Genomic DNA, 21,527 nt, shown 5'->3' with positions numbered 1-21,527 from the left:
GCTGTGTGGCTTCGGGCGTCTGGTGGTCTCTCGGGTCGTGAGGACGGGGTTGGTCATTCCTGGAGGGGACTGTGTGTCGGGCTTGGAGGGCAGTTTTGGGGGCTTGCGGGTGGGGCTGTCTTGCGGTGTGGGGCAGGGTACCTTAGGGGCCTTGGGGTGGTGACTGCTGGCTCTGTACCGGGTGGCCGGGCCGCTCTGGCGTGGGTGGTGGTGCTGGGCCTTTGCCCTGGTGGCTGGGTGATGCCTGGTGTGCCCGCTGCGCTACACCCCAGCGGAGTCAAGGGAGGGAGGACGTGTGGATGTATGGGATGTGAAAGTGTTTGTGGTGATGATTGGGCCTGGGTCTGGGACTTGCTGTCGCCTGGCCTGCCTGTGCTTCTCCCAATGGGGGGGGCGGCGTTGCCTCTCCCCACTGCTCGCGACCTCACCCACCTGTGGGCACGTCTTGACTCCCAGGGCACTTGGCCAGGGGCGGTGGGGCATGCGCTGACCCACTGTGTGGCTGTCTGGGGCGCTTGGCCCACCCGGGTATTGGGTGTGGCCTCTAACGGTGGGTTTTGGGGCGCTCGGGCTCCTGGGGCCTCTCTGCACGGCCCATGTCTGGGCGGCTGGGGCCTGGTGGGGTCGGTGGGCTATTGCCCCTGGCACCCGGGGGTTCTCTGCCCTATGCTTATGGGGGCTCTGTCCGGGGATTTCCTCTGCTGTCTACTGGGTGTATGCGTGGTTTTCCCTGTGGTGGGCATCCTAGGTTCTGTTCTCCGTGGGGGCTGCTGGTGGCCTGGGTCTTGTGGCCCTCTCTGCCTGCTTCTGATTGCTTGGGGGGGCTGTGGATTGTGGCCTTGTACACTTATACACTCATAACTAAGCACGGTTATCATGTAGGTCCTGTGCCATGGGTGTCGCATGTTCTAACACACACACACACACAACAAATTCATAAGTTTTAGGGAAGTTAGTCAATCAGAAGTAATGAAGCATTACTTAACCATAGCATTACTTAACATTAATATGTTAAATTCTCTATTTCCGGCTTATGTTTCTGATACACTTATGATTTTTTTTCAGAAGAGCTAATCTCAAATTTAGAAAATGTTTCAGTTTGGCTTGAAAATCATCTGCACCTGAAAGGTCTGACTGTCTGGTCTCAGACCTGCTTCAGGTGGAAAGTATTTCATTTTTAATGCCTTGAACTTTGTCATTAAAGAATATTCCAATTTCATTACCCTTATATGTAGAAATGAGTTCTAAATGCAACCTGGAGGGTTTGTTAATCTGTTTACTGTAGCAAGCAAGACATGAGAGTTGTTACTGCAGAAAAATAACTCTCTCTTCATCTATGCAAAGTCACACGCTGAGTTAGACCAAACATTTCAAGGAAAGTAGTGAGTTCTTTAGCTTCAAGTCCCCTGTTATGACTAAACAGTCAACAGCAGTGCACACAATTTAAAGAAATTCAGTAAAATCATCAATAAAATCATTCTGCGGTGAGACAAAGTATTTAAGATAATTTTATCTCCATTTTTAAATGACACATGCTTGAATTAAGGACAAAAATAAATGTTTTATCTTGTGAGTGGGTATATTGGCCCTGAATATGGCACAAAGACCCTCCCCACTCTCGTCTTGTCTTGTTGTTTCATCTCTCAGTTAAATACATAAAATCAAGACTATGAGAGGAAAGTATCAAAAGCATTGTTAGACAGGAAAAAGTCAGAAAGCTGTTGGTATACAACTTTTCCTAGGACTTTGCCTAAGAATGGCAGGTTTGATATGGAAATGATAAAAATCTCAGCTTGTAAAACATCTTTTGCTCAGACAGTTTTTCCTGTGAAATGAGTAAAGATTTGAAATGATCTGTTTGTTTGTCTGAGATCTTCTGAACTTTAACTCTTTAAGAGAGCTGCTAAATCTTAATACACAAACTTGCACAAATGTCTAGCTCTAATCCTTGTTGTCCTTTTTTTTGTTGTGCTTTTTTAAACTAGATTTACTTTGTACATTACTTTTGTATTCCCCTTCTCTAGGATTGGGCAATTTTACCATGTTCAATTCTCCCTCAAACCCAAATTTATTTTCTCATCTCTCTAAGTATTCAATATTATCGGGTTTTTTCTGAAACATGATTTTAGCACTCCCACTTAACTCCCGGTTAGCTTTAAAACAGATATTTCCCATACTGTCCTCTTGCAGCTAATCAATTTTCGGTGGAGTTATTGTGAGTACTATTGAATGAAACACTACTTCTGTCGCTATGTCACGAGCAACAACCAGATTCCAATGTTCACTTCAACTCAATTAGTCAGTAACACATTTTTCTGTCGTCACCAGCAGCAACATCACACACCAGCAGCTGTTTCACTCTTATACATACATAGCAAATAAAACAACACTGCAGCAAAGAAGGAAAAAAAACAATTTAACAAACAAACAATTCAACAACCAGCCCCTTTAACAAACAAACAAATTAATTTCACAAACAAACGATTCAAGTATCAGGCCATTTAACAAACAAACGATCAGACGTATAACACTAACAAAAACTAACATGGATTTAAAACTTGCGATCTTTCATCGCAAACTCTCTTAAGAAAGATTCTGTTTCTAACACGCGGCGCAGAGTTATTTATTCCTGTAGTCTTCTCACACAGACTATGGACTAACCTTTTCTGACTGCATTTTTGTTGTCCTTGGTTAATCCCACCACTACACATGTTTACCAGTTAAAAGGCTAATCTTTTCTGACCGTTTCATTTGTGGGTTATCCAATACAACATACAGTTACCAGTTAAAAGGCTTTTTTCCTTTGCTTCACCTTTTCTGACTGCTATTATGTTTTCATGGGTTAATCCTATACACAGTTACCAGTTAAAAGGATGACCTTTTCTGACTGCTTCTTTTATGGGTTAATCCAACACAACCTACACACGGTTACCAGTTAAAAGGCTTACTTTTTCTGACTGCTTCATTTGTGAGTGATCCAACATAACTTTTACACAGTTACCAGTTAAAAGGCTTCTTTACTAGGTTGCATTCGAAATAGTATATTCTTAGGAAAATAGCAACGACTCAATCTATTTAAAGGCCTCCAGTTTTCCATCAATTGCTAGTTAATTAATCAAATATTTCCCTAATAATCACACTATTTCCAACCAACAATAGTAATACAAAGGGTTCCTTACCATAAATCCACTGGTAAGTTAAACAACGAAGAATCCAGCGAGTCTGTCCACTGATTCAAAAATAGATCCTGTCACCTTTCCTCCAGCCAGTGGCAGCCGGCCTCTATCAGAAACTGTGCTGAGAGGACTTCAGTTAGGAATCCTGGACTCCCCCGTGCACGGTTTCAGCTCCGATTCTGGAAGGTGGAAAGGACTTAGAATCTGGCTCGAAGGACCATTATGTTAGAAAAATTCTCTTAAAATTAGGCTCAGAGTCGCTTGATACGATAAACACAAAACATTTATTTCTTGCAAGATAGAGACAAGTCCGCACAAATCCACACAACCTGTCGGGAAGATCACTCAGAGTTGTCTCCCGACAAAATGGTGCTCCAGCTATTTATGTTGTTTATGCTTGCTGATCACACAATGTTATGGGAAAAGGTGCTTCTCTCCCCATTCCTTGTTATGGGAAGGAACATAAAAGGTGCTTCTCACCAGTTAATATTATGGGAAAGACTAGTACCAGAGTAAAAACACTTTTGCTTGAATCATAGAAGAGGAAAGATGGAGGGACTCTTCTAAGCTGGTTTCAAGTATAAACTTCTTTATATTACCTTCTATGAGAAAGAACCACACTTGTTCTTCTGGAATCCGAAATTCGTTTTCTTTTAAGGAGATAGTCAAGATTTTAGATATTGCCATAAAATGAATTGCTTCACTCAAACCAAGTTAAAACTGCTTTGTCCTTCATATTTGTCCATGCTTAAGCTCGTTTCAAACATAAACTTATTATTATAACCTTGTATGAGAAAGAACCACACTTATGTTTGAGCAATACACTCCTTATGAGGAGTTATGCACGATTTAGGATTTTGCTGTAAAATCAATTCCTTCACTTAAACCAAGTTAAAACTGCTTTGTCCTTCTTATTTATCCACGTCTACGCTGGTTTCAAGTATAGACTTCTTTATATTACCTTCTATGAGAAAGAACCACACTTGTTCTTCTGGAATCCGAAATTCGCTTTATTTTAAGGAGATAGTCAAGATTTCAGATATTGCCATAAAATGAATTGCTTCACTCAAACCAAGTTAAAACTGCTTTGTCCTTCTTATTTATCCATGTCTAAGCTGGTTTCAAGTATAAACTTCTTTTTATAACCTTGTATGAGAAAGAACCACACTTATGTTTTGAGCAATAAACTCCTTATGAGGAGTTATGCACGATTCAGGATTTTGCTGTAAAATGAATTCCTTCACTTTTTTTTCCCTTGTTCTGTTCAGCATTATGGCAGCAGACTTGTGAATACTTTTATGCCAAACAGATTTTCTTTGCCAAGGGAAGTTTTACAAATGTAAAGCTCCCCTTGATGCCCATTTATTTATTTCTGTTTACAATATATAACATGTGATAGAACTGAACCGGAACGGGGGACAAGGAAAGAAGAAGAGGAAAGAAGAAGAAACAGAACAAAAATAGAAACAAAAACCAGACAACCAGCTGCTACACCTGTAAAAAAACAAAACAGACAATAACCCATGGTCTCTGTTGCGAATCCAGCCTTAGCGCCACCAGGAGCACCTGAAAGCAGACAAGCAGAGAAAAAAAACAACCAAACACACAAACAAACAAAAACAAGCACAAGTAGTGGCAATCGTATACAACTCAACTGTGGATATAGATGACCTGAGGCGACATGGTAATACATCAACTGCTACTGGACTAATGAAAGTGTGTTGTGTGTGTGTGTGAGAACATGCAACACCCATGGCACAGGACCTACATGATAACCGTGCTTAGTTATGAGTGTATAAGTGTACACGGCCACAATCCACAGCCCCCCCAAGCAATCAGAAGCAGGCAGAGAGGGCCACAAGACCCAGGCCACCAGCAGCCCCCACGGAGCACAGAACCCAGGATGACCACCACAGAGAAAACCACGCATACACCCAGTAGACAGCAGAGGAAGCCCACGGACAGAGCCCCCATAAGCATAGGGCAGAGGACCCCCGGGAGCCAGTGGCAATAGCCCACCGACCCCACCAGGCCCCAGCCGCCCAGACATGGGCCGTGCAGAGAGGCCCCAGGAGCCCGAGCGCCCCAAAACCCCCCGTTAGAGGCCACACCCAATACCCGGGAGGGCCAAGCGCCCCAGACAGCCACACAGTGGGTCAGCGCCTGCTCCAGCGCCCCTGGCCAAGTGCCCTGGGAGTCAAGACGTGCCCACAGGTGGGTGAGGTCGCGAGCAGTGGGGAGAGGCAACGCCGCCCCCCCATTGGGAGAAGCACAGGCAGGCCAGGCGACAGCAAGTCCCAGACCCAGGTCCAATCATCACCACACACACTTTCACGTCCCATACATCCACACGTCCTCCCTCCCTTGACTCCGCTGGGGTGTAGCGCAGCGGGCACACCAGGGGGCCAGCAGCCCCCCAGCCACCACAGAACCTGAACCAGCAGAATAATGAATTCCTCCTGGCCACTCCTGCCCGAGCAGCAACCAGGAAGCAGGGGTGTGAGAAGACCCCTCCCCTCACCCTTCTGGCTCTTAAATATTTTCTAATAGTAAGCGATTAAAATTGAGGGGCAGCCAACCTTGTAGAACTGGGAGCGCGGCCCTCTGGGCAGCCTACATACCCAAAGAGCCCCGCCCACCAGATGCCATTCACTGCAACCACCCGCCAAGACCTAATGTGTGTGTGTGTGTGTTTGATAAGTAATGATGTCTAAGGTGTAATTAAAACAGGGGCGGGAACTGCAGAGTGCAGCCAAGGGGACCTACGTGGCCCCATCCACTACAACCCACAGAACACACACGCCCCCAAAACCCTTCATGTGTGAGTGTGTGCTGTGTACAGGAGCCAAAAGAGAGAGGGGTATGGGGATATACACCGGGGCAGCTACTCTCCCCCGGAGAAGGCAGCCAGGGACTGGCTGCAATAGGCACCCCCGCTACCTGGGACCCAACACAGGGCAGGAGGGCCTGATGTCCACCAGGCTCGGGGCCTGCAGCGACCATATTCCGGGAGCTACTGTACCCCCAGAAGGTACCCACCCCGCCCCACCCCACCCCACTCAACCCAACCCCACCCCACCCCGGAGGACCTCTACAAACAAACAAACAAACAACAACAAACAAACCACCCGGTCACACCAGCCGCAGCAGCCCGGGCCTGAGACCCACCACCACCGCATGCCCCAACACCCAAAATATAACAACCACCTGCGGACACCCTGGAGGTCCCAGAGCAACAAGCCTGGCACCAGGACCTGCACCAACCCACCCATACTGTGGCATGTCCAGGGCAACCCAGCCCCCCCGGGCGCAAGGCATCGCTCAGCCACCAGGGCCCAGGCCCAGCAACACCACTCACGCCAGAGTGTCAGATCATTATTTGCAAAAAGCTGATGAGAAAGGGTGAGAATACCCGACTATACAACATCAAATGCGGGAGCGGTACTGTTCGGCTGTGAGTAGGTTTGAATGTCCGACCATAATTGCTGAAAAATGTGTTAGAAAAGACTAGAATGCCGGACAATACATCATCAAGAGCGGGAGAGGTGGTGTTCGGCTGCAAGTAGGTGTGAATGTCCAGCCATAATTACTCACAAACGGGTAAGAAAAGGTAGTATTGCCAGACCATACATTATCAAAACAGGGAGCGGAGGTGGTTCAGCTGCAAGGTGTGAATGTCTGACTAAAGTTTGTAAAAAGCGGATAAGACAAGGTGCGAATGCGCGACAATGTATGATCAAAAGCGGGAGCGGAGGTTTTCGGCTGCAAGGTCTGAATGTCCAACCATAATTTGTAAAAAACGGGGAAGAAAAGGCTCGAAAGCCCGACTATACACCATCAAAAGAGGGAGCGGTGGTTTTCGGCTGCAAGAAAGTCAGAATGTCCACCGATAATTCCTGAAAAATGGATAAAAAAAGGGTGCGAATGCCCAACCATACATCATCAAAAGCAGGAGTAGATGTGTTCGGCTACAAGTTTTGAATGTCCGAGCAAAGTTTGTAAAAGGCGGGTAAGAAAAGGTTCGAATGCCCGAACATACACCATCAAAAGAGGGAGCGGAGGCGTTCCGCTGTAAGAAGGTGTGAATGTCCGACCATAGTTGGTAAAAAGTGGGTAAGAAAAGGTTAAAATACCCGACTGTACACAATCAAAAGAGGGAGCGGAATTGTTCAGCTACAAGAAGGTGTGAAAGTTAGACCATGGTTTGTAAAAAGCGGGTAAGAAAAGGTTCGTATGCCCGAATATACACCATCGAAAGCGGAAGCGGAGGTGTTCGGCTGCAAGAAGGTGTGAACGTCCGACCAAAGTTTGTAAAAAGCAGTTAAGAAAAGGTTTGAATATCTAACCAAACATAATCAAAAGCGGGAGCAAAGCTGTTCGACTGCAAGTAGGTGTGAATGTCAGATCATAATTTTCTAAAAGCTGAAGAGAAAGGGTGAGAATGCCTGACTATACACCATCAAATGCGGTAGCGGAGTTGTTCGGCTGTGAGTAGGTGTGAATCTCCGACCATAATTGCTGAAAAATGTGTTAGAAAAGGTAAGAATGCCGGTCCATACATCATCAAAAGCGGGAGAGGTGGTGTTCGGCTGCAAGTAGGTGTGAATATCCAGCCATAATTACTCACAAACGGGTAAGAAAAGGTAGTATTTCCAGACCATACATGTTCAAAACAGGGAGCGGAGGTTGTTCAGCTGCAAGAAGGTGTGAATGTCCGACTAAAGTTTGTAAAAAGCGGGTAAGACAAGGTGAAAAAGCCCGACAATGTATGATCAAAAGAGGGAGCGGAGGTGTTCAGCTGCAAGGTCTAAATGTCCATCAATAATTGCTAAAAAACATGAAAGAAAATTTTCGAAAATCAAACCGCACATGATCATAAGTGGGAGAGGAGGTGTTCAGCTGCAAGAAGGTGTGAATGTCCCTCCATAATTCCTGAAAAAAGGGTAGAAAAAGGTGCGAATGCCCAACCATACATTATCAAAAGCAGGTGTGAATGTCAGATCATAATTTGCAAAAAGCTGATGAGAAAGGATGAGAATGCCCGACTATACAACATCAAATGCGGGAGCGGAGGTGTTCGGCTCTGAGTAGGTGTGAATGTCCGATCATAATTGCTGAAAAATGTGTTAGAAAAGGTAAGAATGCCGGACCATACATCATCAAAAGCGGTAGAGGTGGTGTTCGGCTGCAAAAAGGTGTGAATGTTCGACTAAAGTTTGTAAAAAGCGGGTAAGACAAGGTGCGAATGCTTGACAATGTATGATCAAAAGCAGGAGCGGAGGTGTTCAGCTGCAAGAAGGTCTAAATGTCCATCAATAATTGCTAGAAAACATGAAAGAAAATTTTCGAAAATCAAACCGCACATGATCATAAGTGGGAGAGGAGGTGTTCAGCTGCAAGAAGGTGTGAATGTCCACCCATAATTCCTGAAAAATGGGTAAAAAAAAGGTGCGAATGCCCAACTATACATTATCAAAAGCAGGAGTGGATGTGTTCAGCTAAAAGAAGGTGTGAACGTCCGACCAAAGTTTGTAAAAAGCAGTTAAGAAAAGGTTCGAATAACCAACCTAACATAATCAAAAGCGGGAGTAGAGCTGTTCGACTGCAAGTAGGTGTGAATGTCAGATCATAATTTGCAAAAAGCTGATGAGAAGGGGTGAGAATGCCCGACTATACACCATCAAATGCGGGAGCTGTGAGTAGGGGTGAATGTCCGACCATAATTGCTGAAAAATTTGTTAGAAAAGACTAGAATGCCGGACCATTCATCATCAATAGCGGGAGAAGTGGTGTTCGGCTGCAAGTAGGTGTCAATGTCCAGCCATAATTACTCACAAACGGGTAAGAAAAGGTAGTATTGCCAGACCATACATGATCAAAAGAGGGAACGGAGGTGGTTCAGCTGCAAGGTGTGAATTTCTGACTAAAGTTTGTAAAAAGCGGGTAAGACAAGGTGCGAATGCCCGACAATGTATGATGTATGATCAAAAGAGGGAGCGGAGGAGTTCGGCTTTAAGAAGGTCTGAATGTCCAACCATAATTTGTAAAAACTGGGGAAGAAAAGGCTTGAAAGCCCGACTATACACCATCAAAAGCGGGAGCGGAGGTGTTCGGCTACAAGAAGGTGTGAACGTCCGACCAAAGTTTGTAAAATGCAGTTAACAAAAGTTTCGAATATCTAACCAAACATAATCAAAAGCGGGAGCAGAGCTGTTCGACTGCAAGTAGGTGTGAATGTCAGATCATAATTTGCAAAAAGCTGAAGAGAAAGGGTGAGAATGCCCGACTATACACCATCAAATGCGGTAGCGGAGTTGTTACATGATCAAAACGGGAAGCAGAGGTGGTTCAGCTGCAAGAATGTGTGAATGTCCGACTAAAGTTAAAAATATTTTTAAAAAAGCGGGAGGAGAGGTCTTCGGATGAGAGTGGTTGAGAATTTACAACCATAATCTATAAAATGCGATGAAAAAAAAGGTGTGATAGAACACTAAAAGGTGGATCGGAAGTGTTCGGCTGCAAGAAGTTGTGAATGTCCGACTATATTTGGTGAAAAGCAGGTGAAGCAAGGTCTGAATGCCCAACCTTACATCATCAAAAGCGAGATCAGAGGTGTTTGGCTGCAAGAAGGCCATAGTTTGCCAAAAGCGGGTAAGGTGCGAATGACCGACTAAATATCAACAAAAGTGGGGACGGAGGTCTTCGGATGCAAGTGGGTGTGAATATCCCACCATACTTATATGAGAGGAAGCTGTGAATGGCCGACCATAGTTTGCAAAACGCGGGTGAGAAAAGGTGCGAATGTCCAACCCTACATGATCAAAACAAGGAGCGTAGGTGTTTGGCTGCGACAAGGTGTGAATGTCCACCCATAATTAATAAAAAGCGGTAACAAGTAGGTTCGAATGCCCAACCATACATCATCAAAAGCAGGAGTGGATGTGTTCGGCTACAAGAAGGTTTGAATATCCGACCATAGTTTGTAAAAAGCGGGTAAGAAAAGCTTTGAATGCCCGAACATACACCATCAAAGGAGGGAGCGGAGGTGTTCCGCTGTAAGAAGGTGTGAATGTCCGATCATAGTTGTTAAAAAGCGGGTAAGAAAAGGTTAAAATACCCAACTGTATACAATCAATAGCGGGAAAGGATGTGTTCGGTTACAAGAAGGTGTGAAAGTCCGACCATGGTTTGTAAAAAGCAGGTAAGAAAAGATGCCAATGCCCGACAATGTATGATCAAAAGAGGGAGCGAAGGTTTTCGGCTTTCAGGTTTGAATGTCCGACCATAGTTTGTAAAAAGCGGGTAAGAAAAGGTTCGAATGCCCGAAAATACAACATCAAAAGCGGGAGCGGAGGTGCTTGCCTGCTTGCAGCTGAAAAACTCTTCTCCCGCTTATGATCATATTCAGTTTGACATTCGAAAATTTTCTTTCATGTTTTCTAGAAATTACTGATGGACATTCAGACCTTCTTGCAGCTGAACACCTCCACTCCCGCTTTTGATCGTGTATAGTCGGGCTGTCGAGCCTTTTCTTCCCCGGTTGTTACATATTATGGTTGGACATTCAGACCTTCTTGCAGCCGAACACATCCACTCCTGCTTTTGATGATGTATGGTTGGCTATTCGCAACTTTTCTTAACCATTTTTCAGTAATTATTGGTGGACATTCAGACCTTCTTGCAGCTGAACACCTCCGCTCTTGCTTTTGATGGTGTATAGTCGGGCTTTCGAGCCTTTTCTTCCCCGGTTTTTACAAATTATGGTTGGACATTCAGACATTCTTGCAGCCAAAAACCTCTGCTCCCTCTTTTGATCATACATTGTCGGGCATTCGCACCTTTTCTTACCCGCTTTTTACAAGCCATGTTCGGACTTTCACACCTTTTAGTAGCCGAACAACTCCGCTCCCGTTATTGATTGTGTACAGTTGGGTATTTTAACCTTTTCTTACCCGCTTTTTATCAACTATGGTCGGACATTCACACCTTCTTACAGCGGAACACCTCCGCTCCCTCTTTTGATGGTGTATATTCGGGCATTCGAACCTTTTCTTTCCTGCTTTTTATAAACTATGGTCAGACATTCACACCTTCTTGTAGCCGAACACATCCACTGCTGCTTTTGATGATGTATGGTTGGGCATTCGAACCTACTTGTTTCCCGCTTTTCATTAATTATGGGTGGACATTCACACCTTGTCGCAGCCAAACACCTACGCTAACTGTTTTGATCATGTATGGTTTGACATTCGCACCTTTTCTCACCCGCTTTTTACTATGGTCGGCCATTCACAGCTTCCTCTCATATAAGTATGGTGGGATATTCACACCCACTTGCATCCGAAGACCTCCGCCCCCACTTTTGTTGATATTTAGTCGGTCATTCGCACCTTACCCGCTTTTGGCAAACTATGGCCTTCTTGCAGCCAAACACCTCTGATCTCGCTTTTGATGATGTAAGGTTGGGCATTCAGACCTTGCTTCACCTGCTTTTAACCAAATATAGTCGGACATTCACACCTTCTTGCAGCGGAACACTTCCGCTCCACCTTTTAGTGTTCTATGGGGTATTCACACCTTTTTTTCACCGTATTTTATAGATTATGGTTGGAAATTCTCACCCACTCTCATCCGAACACCTCTCCTCCCGCTTTTGTTAATATATAGTCGGGCATTCGAACCTTTTCTTACCCGCTTTTTACAAATTATGGTCGAACATTCACACCTACTTGCAGCCGAATACTTCCGCTCCACCTTTTAGTGATGTATGGTTGGCATTTGCATCTTTTCTTACCCTCTTTTTATACTGATTGCTGAAGATTAAGTTGTTCTTTCTCAAACTACAAAATTTTTTTAATTGTTGAAACTTGATTTGAAGTGGATAAGTAAGGAGGACAAACAGTTTTAAGTCAGGCTGATAGAAGGAATTAATTTTATAGCAAAATCTGTATTTCATCATATGTCGAGAGATGCTTATTGCTGAAGAAGTTCTTTCTCATTCTACAAAGTGCAACGTTGTTTATCGTTGAAACTTGATTAGACATGAATAAATATGAAGGACAAAGCAGTCTTAACTTGGTTTGAGTTAAGGAATTCGTTTTATATGGAGAATCTGAATTTGTGCATAACTCGTAAAATAGAGCTTATTTTCGGATTCCTGAAGAATGAGTCTGGTTCTTTCTCATAATACAAAGAAGTGAAGAAATAAGGACAAACCGTTTTACGTCAGTTTGATAGAAGGATTTCATTTTATAGCAAAATCTGTTTTCCTTCATATCTCCTCGAGAGAAGCTTATTGCTAAAAATTAGGTCTGGTTCTTTTTCATACTACAAAATACAGTGTTGTTTATTGTTGAAACTAGATTAGAAGTAGATAAATATGAAGGACAAAGCAGTTTGAACTTGGTTTGAGAGAAGGAATTAATTTTATTGCAAAATCCAAATTCATGCATAACTCGTCAAATAGATAATGATGTGTCGTTCGTGAGCGATTCGTTCGATATGAACTAATTTTTTATATGACTTGGGAGTAACGAGTTGTCTCAGTGAGTGATTCGTTCATTTTCATGCAGTACCCTTACTCACCACATGGCAGGCGACAGCTTCATAAGCTCAGTCAGCAGGACAGGAAACAGTATTGATTCGTTCACGACTCAACTCCTCGGGTGATGGGTCCTCGCACAGGAAACAGTATTGATTCGTTCATGACTCAACTCCTCGGCTGACGGGTCCTCGCACAGGAAACAGTATTGATTCGTTTACGACTAAACTCCTTGGGTCTTCGTTCATTTCTCACGTTTCAAATTCTACGTTTCATTTGACAGGCTGAAGAGCAGTAGGCACAACAGTTTGTCCACAAACCGGATCATTAATCTCATAGACTATTCTAGCATCAACAACTTGGAAACCACAATCGACTCTCTAGATGCAGAAAAAGCATTTGATCGAGTGAACTGGAAATTTTTATTCGCAGCATTAAACAAATTCGGGTTTGGGTCACACTTCATCAACTGGATAAGGATATTATATAGCTCCCCAAATGCAAGTGTCAGGACAAATGATCAAACTTCTCCAAGCTTCAGTCTGCAGAGAGGTACAAGACAGGGTTGCCCACTTTCTCCCTCACTTTTTGCTATTTTCATCAAACCTTTAGCAGCTTCTATCAGACAAGATAGAAATATTAAAGGCATCCAATCCCAAAATATTAAGCATAAAATAAGTCTTTATGCTGATGATGTATTACTTTTCCTTCAGAACTCACAGACGTCTCTCACTCACACGATCACACTCATAAATAAATTCTCAGCACTTTCTGACTACTCTATCAACTGGTCTAAGACCACAGTTCTGCCCATTAACTGCAGGGTCCAGAATATACCTGCGATCACTTTATAGTCAGGAAATATTAGATATTTAGGCATAAACATTTCCTCCAGGCTCTCAGAGTTAACAAAGCTAAATTATGTGCAATTATTAAAGACTTATTAAAGAAAGTAGAGGACGATCTCTCTCGTTGGAAGTCCTTACCTATATCACTTATGGGGAGAGTTACAACCATTAAAATGATGATACTACCAAAAGTTAACTATTTGTTCTCAATGATCCCCATAAAACCATCTGCTACTTGGTTTAAGTCACTAGATTCATGCATCTCCAAATTTCTGTGGAAAAACAAACCACCACGTATTAGTTTAAAAACCCTACAGAAGACCAAGGACTGTGGTGGATTAGATTTACCTCATTTTCAGCACTATTCCTTAGCCAATAGGTTACAGTATATATCAAAACTGTTTAAACCTAGCCCAATAGATGAACCATGGATAAATATAGAACAAGCATTGTGTGATAATCTGGAAATCTCTGACCTGCCACTTATTAGTCAAAACGTAAAAAATCACAAATGTTTCAAAAGCATTAACATCATCACCTCTCTGACAGCCTGGTTGGAATTTCTTAAAATAACAAAGTCCTCACTTGTCCCGTGTAAGCTTACACCCATCTGGAACAATCCTCACATAATGCGAAACAAAAAAATGCTAAACTTTCCTCTGTGGAAGATCAAAGGAATCAAACATCTGGAACATATAATCCAAAATGGAAATTTTATTTCATTTGATGAGCTCATATCACAACATGAGATAAGCAGCAATAAATTCCTAGAATATCAACAACTTAAGTCTATAATAACAAAGAAATATATCCTCCACCAACCAGACTTACAACTCCCGACTAGGGTAGCAGAATTTCTAAGCATCTGCACCCCAAAACTACTATCAAAAATATATAAATTATTGTCTAAGATAGATGACACAATGTCTCTTCCATCCTCAAAATGGGAGGCAGATTTATCCATCAGTTCTAGTCATAGCTTCTGGCCACAAATATGTTTGAACACCTTCAGAATGACTCGAAATCCTAATTTACAGCTCATACAATACAAAATCCTTCATAGAACACACTATACAGGACAAAGGATGTTCAGGATGGGTCTAACACACTCAAACATCTGCTCACATTGCACAGATAACACACCTGATGATTATGCACACGCTTTGTGGTTTTGTGCGCCTGTCCAGAAGTTCTGGCTTGAAGTCTGTGAGGACCTATCAACATGGCTAAAGTGTAGCATCCCTGCATGCCCCACACTGTGCATACTGGGTGACTTAGACAACATCAACATGGAAATTAACTCAGCACACATGGTTCTCACAGTGTTATGTATCGCAAAGAAAACTATTCTCATGAACTGGAAAGCGAAAAACAATATGTGTATTAACCAATTTAGAAATTTTCTTTTAGATTATATTAGCATGGAAACAATGTCTGCCTCCTCAAAACATCAATTGGCTGAATTTCATTCTCTCTGGTCCCCTCTGATTAGCTTTATCACATAGTGGTGGTGGTTGGTTGCTATCCCGTCGCTCTGGGCGGTTGGGTGTGTGCTGGGGGGGGGCTGTGTGGCTTCGGGCGTCTGGTGGTCTCTCGGGTCGTGGGGACCGGGTTGGTCATTGCTGGGGGGGACTGTGTGTCGGGCTTGGAGGGCAGTTTTGGGGGCTTGCGGGTGGGGCTGTCTTGCCGTGTGGGGCGGGGTCCCTTAGGGGCCTTGAGGTGGTGGCTGCTGGCTCTATGCCGGGTGGCCGGGCCGCTCTGGCGTGCGTGGTGGTGGTGGGCCTGGGCCCTGGGGGCTGGGCGCTCCAAGGTGTCCGCAGATGGTTGTTTTTTTTTCAGGGTGTTGGGGCGTGCGGTGGGGGGGGGGGGGGGGGGGGGGGGGTGCTTTTCGCTTGGGTGATGGTGGGTCTCAGGCCTGGGCTGCTGCGACTGGTGTGACCGGGTGGTTTGTTTGTTTGTTTTTTGTTGTTGTTTGTTTGTTTTTTGTAGAGGTCCTCCAGGGTGGGGTTGTGTTGAGTGGGGTGGGGCGGGATGGGTACCTTCTGGGGGTAGAGTAGCTCCTGGAATATGGTCGCTGCAGGCCCCGAGCCTGGTGGACATCAGGCCCTCCTGCCCTGTGTTGGCTCCCAGGTAGCGGGGATGCCTATTGCAGCCAGTCCCTGGCTGCCCTCTCTGGGGGAGAGTAGCTCCCCCGGTGTATATCCCCATACCCCTCTCCCTTCTGGCTCCTGTACACAGCACACACTCACACATGAAGGGTTTTGGGGGCGTGTGTGTTCGGTGGTGTGTAGTGGATGGGGCCACGTAGGTGGTGCCCTTTTGTTGCACTTTGCAGTTCCCCGCCCCTGTGTTAGACATTACTACTTTTCAAACACACTCACACACACACATTAGGTCTTGGGGGGTGGTTACACTGAGTGGCATCTGGTGGGCGGGGCTCTTTGGGTATGTAGGCTGCCCAGAGGGCTGCACTCCCAGTTCTATAAGTTTGGCTGCCCCTCAATTTTAATTGCTCACTATTAGAAAATATTGAAGAGCCAGAAGGGTGGGGGGAGGGGTCTTCTTCGCACACCCCTGCTTCCTTGTTGCTGCTCGGGGCGGGACGGGCCAGGAGGATTAATTAATTGTTCTGCTGGTTAGGGGTCTGTGGTGGCTGGGGGGCTGCTGGCCCCCTGGTGTGCCCGCTGCACTACACCCCAGTGGAGTCGAGGGAGGGAGGACGTGTGGATGTGTGGTAATGATTGGGCCTGGATCTGGGACTTGCTGTCGCCTGGCCTGCCTGTGCTTCTCCCAATGGGGGGGCGGCGTTGCCTCTCCCCACTGCTCTCGACTTCACCCACCTGTGGGCACGTCTTGACTCCCAGGGCACTTGGCCAGGGGCGCTTGGGCAGGCGCTGACCCACTGTGTGGCTGTCTGGGGCGCTTGGCCCTCCCGGGTATTGGGTGGGGCCTCTAACGGGGGGTTTTGGGGCGCTCGGGCTCCTGGGGCCCGGGTCTGGTGCACGGCCCATGTCTGGGCGGCTGGGGCCTGGTGGGGTCGGTGGGCTATTGCCCCTTGCTCCCGGGGGGCCTCTGCCCTATGCTTATGGGGGCTCTGTCCGGGGGCTTCCTCTGCTGTCTACTGGGTGTATGCGTGGTTGTCCCTGCGGTGGGCATCCTGGGTTCTGTGCTCCGTGGGGGCTGCTGGTGGCCTGGGTCTTGTGGCCCTCTCTGCCTGCTTCTGATTGCTTGGGGGGGCTGTGGATTGTGGCCGTGTACACTTATACACTCATAACTAAGCACGGTTATCATGTAGGTCCTGTGCCATGGGTGTCGCATGTTCTCACACACACACACACACACACACACAAACAACACACATTCATTAGTCCAGTAGCCGTTGATGTATGTGTCGATTGCCACTACTTGTGCTTGTTTTTGTTTGTTTGTGTGTTTGTTTGTTCTCTGCTTGTCTGCTTTCAGGTGTTCCTGGTGGCGCTAAGGCTGGATTCCCAACAGAGACCATGGGTTATTGTCTGTTTTGTTTTTTTACAGGTGTAGCAGCTGGTTGTCTGGTTTTTGTTTCTATTTTTGTTCTGTTTCCTCTTCTTTCCTCTTCTTCTTTCCTTGTCCCCCGTTCCGATTCAGTTCTATTACATGTTATATATTGTAAACAGAAATAAATAAATGGGCATCAAGGGGAGCTTTACATTTGTAAAACTTCCCTTGGCAAAGGAAATCTGTTTGGCATAAAAGGTATTCACAATTCTGCTGCCATAATGCTGAACAGAACAAGGGAAAAAAAAGTGAAGGAATTCATTTTACAGCAAAATCCTGAATCGTGCATAACTCCTCATAAGGAGTGTATTGCTCAAAACATAAGTGTGGTTCTTTCTCATACAAGGTTATAAAACGAAGTTTATATTTGAAACCAGCTTAAACATTGACAAATATGAAGGACAAAGCAGTTTTAATCTGGTTTAAGTGAAGGAATTAATTTTACAGCAAAATCCTTAATCGTGCATAACTCCTCATAAGGAGTGTATTGCTCAAACATAAGTGTGGTTCTTTCTCATACAAGGTTATAAGAAGAAGTTTATGTTTGAAACCAGCTTAAACATTGACAAATATGAAGGACAAAGCAGTTTTAACTTGGTTTGAGTGAAGCAATTCATTTTATGGCAATATCTGAAATCTTGAATATCTCCTTAAAATAAAGGGAATTTCAGATTCCAGAAGAACAAGTGTGGTTATTTCTCATAGAAGGTAATATAAAGAAGTTTATACTTGAAACCAGCGTAGACATGGATAAATAAGAAGGACAAAGCAGTTTTAACTTGGTTTAAGTGAAGGAATTGATTTTACAGCAAAATCCTAAATCGTGCATAACTCCTCATAAGGAGTGTATTGCTCAAACATAAGTGTGGTTCTTTCTCATACAAGGTTATAAAAATAAGTTTATGTTTGAAACGAGCTTAAGCATGGACAAATATGAAGGACAAAGCAGTTTTAACTTGGTTTGAGTGAAGCAATTCATTTTATGGCAATATCTGAAATCTTGACTATCTCCTTAAAATAAAGCGAATTTCGGATTCCAGAAGAACAAGTGTGGTTCTTTCTCATAGAAGGTAATATAAAGAAGTCTATACTTGAAACCAGCGTAGACGTGGATAAATAAGAAGGACAAAGCAGTTTTAACTTGGTTTAAGTGAAGGAATTGATTTTACAGCAAAATCCTAAATCGTGCATAACTCCTCATAAGGAGTGTATTGCTCAAACATAAGTGTGGTTCTTTCTCATACAAGGTTATAATAATAAGTTTATGTTTGAAACGAGCTTAAGCATGGACAAATATGAAGGACAAAGCAGTTTTAACTTGGTTTGAGTGAAGCAATTCATTTTATGGCAATATCTAAAATCTTGACTATCTCCTTAAAAGAAAACGAATTTCGGATTCCAGAAGAACAAGTGTGGTTCTTTCTCATAGAAGGTAATATAAAGAAGTCTATACTTGAAACCAGCGTAGACGTGGATAAATAAGAAGGACAAAGCAGTTTTAACTTGGTTTAAGTGAAGGAATTGATTTTACAGCAAAATCCTAAATCGTGCATAACTCCTCATAAGGAGTGTATTGCTCAAACATAAGTGTGGTTCTTTCTCATACAAGGTTATAATAATAAGTTTATGTTTGAAACGAGCTTAAGCATGGACAAATATGAAGGACAAAGCAGTTTTAACTTGGTTTGAGTGAAGCAATTCATTTTATGGCAATATCTAAAATCTTGACTATCTCCTTAAAAGAAAACGAATTTCGGATTCCAGAAGAACAAGTGTGGTTCTTTCTCATAGAAGGTAAAATAAAGAAGTTTATACTTGAAACCAGCTTAGAAGAGTCCCTCCATCTTTCCTCTTCTATGATTCAAGCAAAAGTGTTTTGACTCTGGTACTAGTCTTTCCCATAATATTAACTGGTGAGAAGCACCTTTTATGTTCCTTCCCATAACAAGGAATGGGGAGAGAAGCACCTTTTCCCATAACATTGAATGTTCCTTCCCATAATAATGAATGGTGAGAAAAGGGCCTTTTCTCATAACATTGTGTGATCAGCAAGCATAAACAACATAAATAGCTGGAGCACCATTTTGTCGGGAGACAACTCTGAGCGATCTTCCCGACAGGTTGTGTGGATTTGTGCGGACTTGTCTCTATCTTGCAAGAAATAAATGTTTTGTGTTTATCGTATCCAGCGACTCTGAGCCTAATTTTAAGAGAATTTTTCTAACATAATGGTCCTTCGAGCCGGATTCTAAGTCCTTTCCACCTTCCAGAAACCGTGCACGGGGGAGTCCAGGATTCCTAACTGAAGTCCTCTCAGCACAGTTTCTGATAGAGGCCGGCTGCCACTGGCTGGAGGAAAGGTGACAGGATCTATTTTTGAATCAGTGGACAGACTCGCTGGATTCTTCGTTGTTTAACTTACCAGTGGATTTATGGTAAGGAACCCTTTGTATTACTATTGTTGGTTGGAAATAGTGTGATTATTAGGGAAATATTTGATTAATTAACTAGCAATTGATGGAAAACTAGAGGCCTTTAAATAGATTGAGTCGTTGCTATTTTCCTAAGAATATACTATTTCGAATGCAACCTAGTAAAGAAGCCTTTTAACTGGTAACTGTGTAAAAGTTATGTTGGATCACTCACAAATGAAGCAGTCAGAAAAAGTAAGCCTTTTAACTGGTAACCGTGTGTAGGTTGTGTTGGATTAACCCATAAAAGAAGCAGTCAGAAAAGGTCATCCTTTTAACTGGTAACTGTGTATGGGATTAACCCATAAAAACCTAATTAGCGGTCAGAAAAGGTCATCTTTTTAACTGGTAACTGTGTGTAAATTGTGCTGGATTAACCCATAAAAGAAGCAGTCAGAAAAGGTCAGCTTTTTAACTGGTAACTGTGTATAGGATTAACCCATGAAAACATAATAGCAGTCAGAAAAGGTGAAGCAAAGGAAAAAAGCCTTTTAACTGGTAACTGTATGTTGTATTGGATAACCCACAAATGAAACGGTCAGAAAAGGTTAGCCTTTTAACTGGTAAACATGTGTAGTGGTGGGATTAACCAAGGACAACAAAAATGCAGTCAGAAAAGGTTAGTCCATAGTCTGTGTGAGAAGACTACAGCAATAAATAACTCTGCGCCGCGTGTTAGAAACAGAATCTTTCTTAAGAGAGTTTGCGATGAAAGATCGCAAGTTTTAAATCCATGTTAGTTTTTGTTAGTGTTATACGTCTGATCATTTGTTTGTTAAATGGCCTGATTGTTGAATCGTTTGTTTGTGAAATTAATTTTTTTGTTTGTTAAAGGGGCTGGTTGTTGAATTGTTTGTTTGTTAAATTGTTTTTTTTCCTTCTTTGCTGCAGTGTTGTTTTATTTGCTATGTATGTATAAGAGTGAAACAGCTGCTGGTGTGTGATGTTGCTGCTGGTGACGACAGAAAAATGTGTTACTGACTAATTGAGTTGAAGTGAACATTGGAATCTGGTTGTTGCTCGTGACATAGCGACAGAAGTAGTGTTTCATTCAATAGTACTCACAATAACTCCACCAAAAATTGATTCGCTGCAAGAGGACAGTATGGGAAATATCTGTTTTAAAGCTAACCGGGAGTTTCAGAAAAAACCCGATAATATTGAATACTTAGAGAGATGAGAAAATAAATTTGGGTTTGAGGGAGAATTGAACATGGTAAAATTGCCCAATCCTAGAGAAGGGGAATACAAAAGTAATGTACAAAGTAAATCTAGTTTAAAAAAGCACAACAAAAAAAAGAACAACAAGGATTAGAGCTAGACATTTGTACAAGTTTGTGTATTAAGATTTAGCAGCTCTCTTAAAGAGTTAAAGTTCAGAAGATCTCAGACAAACAAACAGATCATTTCAAATCTTTACTCATTTCACAGGAAAAACTGTCTGAGCAAAAGATGTTTTACAAGCTGAGATTTTTATCATTTCCATATCAAACCTGCCATTCTTAGGTAAAGTCCTAGGAAAAGTTGTATACCAATAGCTTTCTGACTTTTTCCTGTCTAACAATGCTTTTGATACTTTCCTCTCATAGTCTTGATTTTATGTGTTTAACTGAGAGATGAAACAACAAGACAAGACGAGAGTGGGGAGGGTAAAACATTTATTTTTGTCCTTAATTCGAGCATGTGTCATTTAAAAATGGAGATAAAATTATCTTAAATACTTTGTCTTACCGCAGAATGATTTTATTGATGATTTTACTGAATTTCTTTAAATTGTGTGCACTGCTGTTGACTGTTTAGTCATAACAGGGGACTTGAAGGTGCACATGGATGTAGCCCATAATAAGCAAGCTAAAGAACTCACTGCTTTCCTTGAAATGTTTGGTCTAACTCAGCGTGTGACTTTGCATAGATGAAGAGAGAGTTATTTTTCTGAAATCATAAAAAAAAAAAA

This window comes from Leuresthes tenuis, unplaced genomic scaffold (assembly GCF_036924035.1).
Source record: "Leuresthes tenuis unplaced genomic scaffold, fLeuTen1.0.hap1 SCAF_13, whole genome shotgun sequence".
NCBI lineage: Eukaryota > Metazoa > Chordata > Actinopteri > Atheriniformes > Atherinopsidae > Leuresthes > Leuresthes tenuis.
The sequence above is the reverse complement of the archived record's forward strand: the minus strand, read 5'-3'. Positions refer to the sequence as shown.